The sequence below is a fragment of the Babylonia areolata genome, chromosome 2 (genome assembly GCF_041734735.1).
Source record: "Babylonia areolata isolate BAREFJ2019XMU chromosome 2, ASM4173473v1, whole genome shotgun sequence".
Classification (NCBI taxonomy): Eukaryota; Metazoa; Mollusca; class Gastropoda; order Neogastropoda; family Buccinidae; genus Babylonia; species Babylonia areolata.
In genome coordinates, this window is record NC_134877.1 from 13,835,674 (window position 1) to 13,844,468 (window position 8,795).

An 8,795-nucleotide genomic window follows, 5' to 3' on the forward strand; every position below is an offset into this window, starting at 1 on the left:
TGCCTGTCTGTTTTTTTTCTCTCTCTCCGCCTTCCCCGTTCCTTTATATCCGAGTAGTGTGTGATTCTGACGAATATAAATATCGTAACCGGTGGGAGGGTTATTTCACGACTACATACCACACTTCGCTTTTGGCCAGCTATTCTTTCTTCGTCGCGGGTTGGCATATAGGGAAGGGAAACGGGGAGGTGAGGGATTAAGGAACAAGAGACTGCGTGATGTATGGAACTGGAAGGGAATTTGCTAATACTAACGCCGAATCTTACAAATAGTCCCCTATCAGATTGATGGAGGCCGATGAACCGTGTCTTTTCCTCCTTTCTCGGTAACTCAGAACGGAGAAAAACAACTGATTCTTCAAGGAACATTTAAAAACCGACATAAAAATAACAACAACAATAAAGATTAAAAAAAAACAAACAGAAAAAACCCCAACAACTCCGGATTGGTGAGACTGATGCAACGTAGCACAAGAATCTTGAATGAACAATATTTTGCACTTGAATCACGAATTCCCCCCCAAGGAAACACACTATGCATGCACGCTCTCTTGATCTTCATCTTGATCAGTACGTCGCAGAATCCAGTTGACTGTCGTTAATTGCGACGGGTGAATCGTTTAAAAAAGATATTTTGAATTCGTCAAACAGAAATGCCATGCTGGTAAACTGCCCAGTCGACGGTTAGTGTCCATCCCATTGTTTACAATATCACTACTTAGTCGCCAGAGCAAAACAACACAGACAGTACATTACACACTACGGAAAAGAAACAATGATAAAGATATCACGGCTTGCAGGAAAAAAAGAAAAAGGACATGGCCTGAGAAGGCAGAAAAAAAACAACAACCCAAACAACAGTGAAGGAAGAAAAGAGGTAGAAACAAAGAGAGCAATTGAAAAGAGTGAGAAAACAAATCGGCTATTTTGTTCGACATTCCTTTCTCGTGTACGTTATTTACGTTAAATTTCGATGTTTTATCAAAATGTGAATTAAAAAAAAAAAAAAAAAAATCAGGAAAAAAGAGAACATTTCCACAATGCGTGGATGCTATTTATACTTAAAGACCCAGCCTTCCCACTGGGGGTAGGGAAGGGGGGGGCGTCATTTTAACACGTCATCCCTAGCAACCACTTCAACAACACAGCGGGGAACGTGTCGCCTTGGAAGAAAAAGAGACAGAGAGAAAAAACAAACAAAACTCTTTGCAGTGTGAGCGAATGCGAGGGACCGCCCTGCAGCCAATGACAGTGACTTGTCACCAAAGCAAACATCACACTCCACAGTCATCGACAGCTGTTTTCCACAACTGCCCCACCCCTCCTCACCACCTCCCCCCCAACCCCCTCATGTCACACTGCTGTCATATCAGCATCAATCACACATTTCTCTGTATCTCAAACTCCCGCGCACTTCTTTGGAGGGAACAATAATTGCTAATCCCCCCCCCCACACACACACACACACACACACTCCACACTGATAAGCATCATTACTGGTCATACATGTGAATGTTTCTTTTTTATGGTTTAAAAAAAATATTATTATTTTTTTTTATAACTCTCTCCATAACGAACGGCGAAAGAGACGACGCTAACAGCGTTTCACACTAATTACCATCATCAAAATATTGCAAGTGGAAGGCTCTTATACTGAAGAGGTGAATGTTGACAAAGATACCACAATTCTGACGACGGAAGCTAAAGGTTGGGTCATTCAGACACCCACTGGACATCCGAGGGGTCTGTGTAGAGGAGAAGAGACTGAGGACTGGCCGTACTGAGTGAGTTAATTCCACGCAGCGCTCTAGTAAAAGGAAAAAAAAGAAAAGAAGAGAGATGAACAACACGACACGACAAGACAAGACAAGACAAGACAAACAGACTACTGAACTGGGCCACCCGCCCATGTCACAGCGAACAGTGGGACGAGAACGACAATCAAACAGAAGAAAACGATGTTTACTCAGATTACATACGAAGGGTTGTTAAAGCACATTACCGTCATGCAGCACGGCCTTATCTATTCTAAATAGAGATATCCATGGAGCGTTTGACGTTTGAAAACAGCAACACTAATCTCAACCGACAGAGTTGGCTGTTTATAAAAGTTTGGAAGAAAAAATTAACTGATCTCTAACTTTGTTGGCATCTGGGACAAATAGCACGGAACAGATTTCAGTCATAAACACACACACAGACACACACACACACACACACATATATATATATATATATATATATGTGTGTGTGTGTGTGTGTGTGTGTGTGTGTGTAGAGAGAGAGAGAGAGAGAGAGAGAGATACTGAGACATATAGTGGCAGAGAACACATCATGTTATACATAATCTGAATAAATCATATATACATACACACATACATATATAATTATATATATATATATATATATATATATATATATATATATATATATATATATATATGTGTGTGTGTGTGTGTGTGCGTATATATGTATATATATATATATATATATATGTGTGTGTGTGTGTGTGTGTGTGTGTGTCTGTGTCTGTGTCTGTGTCTGTGTTAGTAGAGAGAGAGACAGAGACAGAAAGGAAGACAGAAGGGGGGGAGACAGACAGACAGACAGACGGAGAAACACAAACAAACGGTTCAGACCCTATGTGAAAAAATCTGTCACCCTGCCAAAGCCCCTCCCGTCCACTCTGTGGCGACTTTTGAGACAGCCTGTAGTTACACCCCCTTACCTCCTTCTCTCCTCCTGCATCTTCCATCTCCAGGCCCTCCAACTTCACCTCCCCCCATCCCCAACAATTCCCCCACCCTCGCCCCACCCTACCCCACTTCCCCCCAGACCCCACCCCAGCAATTGGTCAGACGACAGACGCCCACGTTCATGTCTTGCTGGTGTGGTCAGGGGCGGGTGATTTATGGGAAGGGAGCATGCGTATCATACCCGGGGTACAATGCCACCCTGCCCTGCCTTCCACCTCGATACGCTGGCACTCCACCCCTCCCTTCCTCCCTCCCTCCCTTCTTTCCCCGCCCCCTCCCCCTCCTCCTCCGTTTCCTCACCAGCCCCATTCTTCTGTTTGTCGAACCTACGTGATAAGCGATGAGTTATCAGTCAGAGTAAACGCCCTTTCTGCAAACCGTGGTTCTTCATTCAGTCTTGGGTACCGACCCGAAGTGAAGGCAACAGGACCTGTTCCTCACTCACTTGTGTACCACTGCGCTGCCGGCGTCTCTTCCAGTTCTGCAGGTAAGCACCCAAGTTGTAGACCTCTGTCAGCTGGGATTAGTTGCCGTTTGTATCGTTGTTATGTTTGTTAACTTCTTCTGCGGACAAAAACAACAACAAAAAAACATGATGGTAAGTAATAATGTACAACAGAGAGACAGACAGACAGACAGACAGAGAGACAGAGAGAGCGAGAGAGAGAGAGAGAGATCGTTCTTATGGGGGTGACTGGGAATCCTGTGAAGATGACCTTTCAGTTTTACCGCAGATTATAAAAAAATAAAAAAGAACAAAATAAACAGATAAATAAAGGATCCCCTCACAACAAACTAAACAACAAACCAGCTAACCGTAGAAATATTGTTAGGAAAAAAATCTATCTATCCCTCTTTATATATATATATATTATACACGTGGGCATATGCCCTTACATACCTACAAGCATATCACCATTCCCTTGCCAGAGGAAATATCAGATGTCCAAACAAAAACAGACAAATTCTAAAAATGAATAATCCAAAATCGAAGATCGAAACACGGTGGATTCATAAAACATTTGCAACAGCAGCATATAGTATGAAAAATAAACTGAGTGAATTTGATTTGATACAAGCTATTGTGATGACGGTGAGGTAAAAAGCAAAAACAAAACAAAACAACAAGAAAACCTGCATCATAAGATACGGAATCAGAATAAAAAATTTTTTTAAATGCTTGGTTGAAACAAAAGTAAACATCACTTTCAATTATAATCCTTACTGTCGTCATGATATGCTATTTAATTGCCCTAATAATAAAAAAAAAAAAAGAAAGAAAAAAGATATGAATCACTTTTTATTCTAATTCGCAGCACCAGATGTGCTTAAAAAGAAAAATAGAAAAAAGAGAACGGATGTCTTCCCTACACATAAATCAATGAATTAACATGTGCCTGTTTTACCACGTCGTTACGGCAATCATACCCCGTCTTCAGGGGGTGTATGCTGATGATGATTGTGTTTCCATAACCCACCGAACAGTGACATGGCTTTCGTGATCTGTAACGTGCGTATTTGATGTTGTGCATGTTAAAATACACGAAGGAGAATCTGGCACTTGCAGGAGTGCACATATGTTGAGATCGGAAAAAAATACCCGACATCCCTAACCCGCCAGGCGCAGTCGGGAATCAAACTCACGACCCTCAGATTGTAAGTCCAATGCTATAACCGCTTAGCTATCGCGGTGCTGACATTAGCGCCCATCTCATCTATTTTTGATAGCTATGTTGACTTTAACAGCCATGCTATCGCTATCTATTTTTGTGAAACAGAACGTCGTTTGTTGATGTTAACATGCACACTATTTGTTTATGTAAGACAAAACTTCGATTGGTAAAAATTATGGAAAACAAAACTTCGTTTGTTTGTATTCACATACACATTGTTGACGTAAAACAGAACTTCGACTGATGTCATTAACATGCACTTTGTTTTATGCAAAATAACATCGTTTGGTAATTGCTCACATGCAAGTTAATGATGTACAACTAAACTTCGTTTGGTGCTATTAACATGCACATTAATCATGTAAACAGACTTTGTTTTGACGATATGAACATGCACTTTATTTACGAAAAGCAACTTCGATTGGTGATATTGTAACATGCGTATCATTCAAGTAAAACAAATCTTCGTTTGGTGATATTACCGTGCACAACATTTACAGAAAACAGAACTTTGTTTAGCATGTATATTATCCAGTATTCTTCGCTGAAAAAAAAAAAAAAAAAAAAAAAATTTATATATATATAGAGAGAGAGAGAGAGAATGAAATTGTTTATAAAAAAATCAAAGGTTGAATTGTAATTGACAGAGAAAAAAAAAGAAGAAAATAAAGAAAGATAGACAAGGTTGTATATGTCTAGATCAAGTTTCACTTTGTCACTGTGTGAATATAAATCAGACGCTTAGATTTTCCGTCAGGTTTACATCAACTGTGACAACCAAAACCACATACCTTCAAATTTGCTGTTTTGTTAATGTTTTAACCTTATGTTTGATCTCTCTCTCTCTGTCTGTCTGTCTGTCTCTCTCTCTCTGAAAAGGGGAATTCACAGAAAAAGGATTGATTAGAACAGTGCAAGAAAAAAAATTAAATGTCAAGATATCAACTAACCATTAAAAAGAAGAAAAATAAGAAAAAAGGGGCGTTAGTATCTGTAGGTTACTCAAAGATGCATTCCTCTAAGATACATTCCAACTGAACTGTGGATTTAGAAATTCCAACTAAAAGTAACTGGCAAGACTTTCTTTCTTCTACGTTTTGTTTCGAAAAATATGTTAGGTTTATATGAGTTCGGGAGAATTTTTACTATCGTATGGCACTCAAATATGTTATGTTTTTGTGTGATCTTTTTACCACAGGCACAATGAAAGTTTTTATTAATATTTGTCTCCAAAGCATTCAGCCTTGATATAAGAGATGCTATCGGTCTGTAATAGTAAAAACAACAAACAAACAAACAAAAAAACAAACGACCAAACAAACAACAACAAAAACAACAACAAAAAAACAAAACAAAACAAAACAAAAACAAACAAACCAAGAACAAAAAACAACAACCAAACAACAACAACAACAACATATTTTTGTTGTGTAATTCCAATCGTAAACTCCATTTCTTTTGGGCATAATATCTTGTCATCAGCATGCTAGCGATGCGTTCTAATTGTGTTGTTAATGTTTTGACTCTCTCTAAAAAGAACATATCACCTACAAGCAGACAAAAAGAATCTATATTTTGTTGTTGTTGTTGCTGTTGTTGTTGTAGGTGATTTGTTCTTTTGTGTGTGTAGGAAGTTGTAAACCCGAAGATTAAAGATAAAACAGAAGAGGTATCAATTTCACTAGTAACTGCATGTCCGTCATATTATGTTTTTATTTCATTTGTTTATTTATTTATCTATTTATTCATTTATTGCTGTTGCTGCTGCTGAAACCGTAAAGGAACGATAAGAATAAATCGTACATAGCTGCACAATACATCCTTCTTGGTCAGTATCAAACCAGTTTCTCAAAGTCTCCGGGACAGAACAGAGACACCAGCAGCAGCGGAAAGACAGGCACACACACAGAGACCGAACAAGCATTTTTTTTTTTTTTAAAGGGGAGAAAAAAAAGGTTAAAGGTCACATAGCCTTTTTCGGCCATCAGTACAATGAAGTCAAATCCACTGTGTCCAGGGCTCAACATAGAACGGCGAGGCTCAAATCCTCTCCTTCCGCCGTTTTAATCTTCCCCTTTCAGAAGTCGATTCACTTCTGGACGAAGTGAGAAAAAATCGGAGTAAAGTGCCTTTCCCAAGACCAGAACCCCATGCCGAAACGGGGCGTCTGACCCTGATCACTCACTGGTGGACACTGGATCAGAGGTCCAGCACCTAGGTCATTCTGCCGAGACATACATTCAAACAATGAAACACACACACACACACACACACACACACACACACACAAAACTACAACAACAAAAACACAACAGGAACAACATAAACCAGACGAATGTCAAAAAAAAAAAGTTGTCCATTACTTCAGAAGCAGACTATGAATAGTGTATGAATGGAAAAGTTAGAATTAGGGAGAAAGAATGAGGGGGACAGGTGGAAAAAAAAGGAGAAAAAGGCGGGGGGGGTGGACGGGGGAAGGGGAGGAGGGGGGTATCAAGAAGAAAGAAAGAAAGAAAAGAACATTGGAATAATAGAAGGGTGTAAGGCTCACTGTTAAAATTATGACATATGAATAAAAAAAAAAAGTGGAAAAAACTGAGGGTGTGAAGGACTCACAAATATGAGAAGAAAAATAAGAAAAAAAAGGGAGAAAAATAGAAAAGGAAGAAAGCAAAAAAAGAAAAAAAGCAACAACAAAAAAAGGGGGGGGACATCACTATATTTCACGTGTGTCTCAACCAGTGTTCTTCATATCATTCAGGCCCTATAAGTCAGTGTCATTTCCACTGTTTAAGTGAGCGTCTGCTGACTGGTCTAAGTTATGAGGAGGAGTGTCAGTAGTTTGTAGATAGGAACTGTTGCCAGGACTGGACGGACGCTTTTGTCGTGCTGACGGTGTAGGTTGGGGATTGGAGGTTGGTTGGGAGTGCTTTCCGTTTGTCGTATGTATTGTTCGGTATGGACAAATCAATGTCAACATGAACAAGATACCACTTCCACCATCATCATCAACAACACCTCTAAATTTGATCACGTATCTCCTCTCCTTCATACTGTACACTGGCTCCCAGTACAAGAAACAATCATTTACAGTGTCGTCTCTCTCTGTTTCAAGTCCATTGATGCTAACGATCCACAGTATGTTTCCGAACTTCTTTATCTTTACATATCCTCACATCAACTCTTCTTCTGATACCCGCCTGCTTAGGACCCCCCAACCCATACCCCTGTTCGAACCAAGACGTATGGCCAACGCAGTTTTTCATACCAAGCCCCCATTCTTTATAATCAACTTCCTCAGCCTTTCCGTCACTCATCTTCGCTGCAATCTTTCAAATACAGTCTGAAGACCCACCTTTCCCCCTCCTGAATGATTCTCAACAGCTCATCCCTTTCCAGTATGAAGTAAAATGACTATCAGTGAGTGATCGAGTTTGAGAGTTTCAGAATTTGATGGTTGTATTTTTGATTGTGTACTTTTTATGATTGTATCCTGTGACTTGTGGATGTGCGTGCTTGTGTGTGTGTGTGTGTGTGTGTGGGTGGGGGGGACAGTGGGGGCGGGGGGGTGGAGGGGGGGGGAGAAGGGGATGAATAATTATTGATAATATTTGGTATCTTGTGTTCAATTTTTCTTTTTTGATATCTACGTGTGTGTTATACTTGTAAACGCCTAAGGCTTATTTTCAAGACTAGGCGTAAATGCTCATAATAATAATAATAATAATAATAATAATATACGCATCATGGTACACGTTCCTCGTAATGGCGAAGTGTTGAGGCGTGGAAAAAGATCTCTGTCATGTCATATTTATGTCGAATTTTCTGTCGTCATATACAATCTTTTCATCGCTCTTGTGCAGGGGAAAAAAAAAATTAAGTGTCAGCGGTGTTCTAGTCCTTCGTGTCCTCCATTTTGGAAAATCGGAGTGAGCGGAGTTCTAGCGCTTCGAAACCTCCATTTGGCTTTTATCCCTTTTCACTAGACAGGAATCAGTCCTTGGAGAAGGGCGGGTTTGGTGAAATGGTGAATTTCAGCGTTTGGTTGGTTGGTGTAGTGTTTGTTAACAACCGTGTGTCTCGGCGTCAAATGGGGCTGTTCATCTTGGGGGTCGTGCATGTCTATATTTCCACATCTCTTCTGCTGGCACTATTCAGTCAGTTCAACTAACTACCTGTGCGCTGGCCTAGGGGTCGAATGGGGCGGGTGGGGCGGTGCGCACTGTTCGTTTTGCAAGTGGTTTTTTTGGACGGTCTTCAGGATATTTGGTGACTGGGGAAGGTTTAACTCACTCAGTACGGCCAGTCCTCTCTTCTCCTCTACACAGACCCCTCGGATGTCCAGTGGACGGTGTCTGAATGACCCA

General features: G+C 40.4%; 1 protein-coding gene across 1 annotated transcript in view; it reads left to right on the forward strand.

Annotated features, from left to right (window-relative positions):
• Positions 1–3,144: 3,144 nt before the first annotated feature.
• Positions 3,145–8,795, forward strand: part of LOC143298102 (chitin synthase chs-2-like) — a 39,987-nt gene continuing 34,336 nt past the window's right edge. Inside the window, exon 1 of the mRNA XM_076610797.1 lies at positions 3,145–3,242. The gene's annotated coding sequence lies outside the window, so the exon portion shown is untranslated. The remainder of the gene's footprint in view (positions 3,243–8,795) is intronic.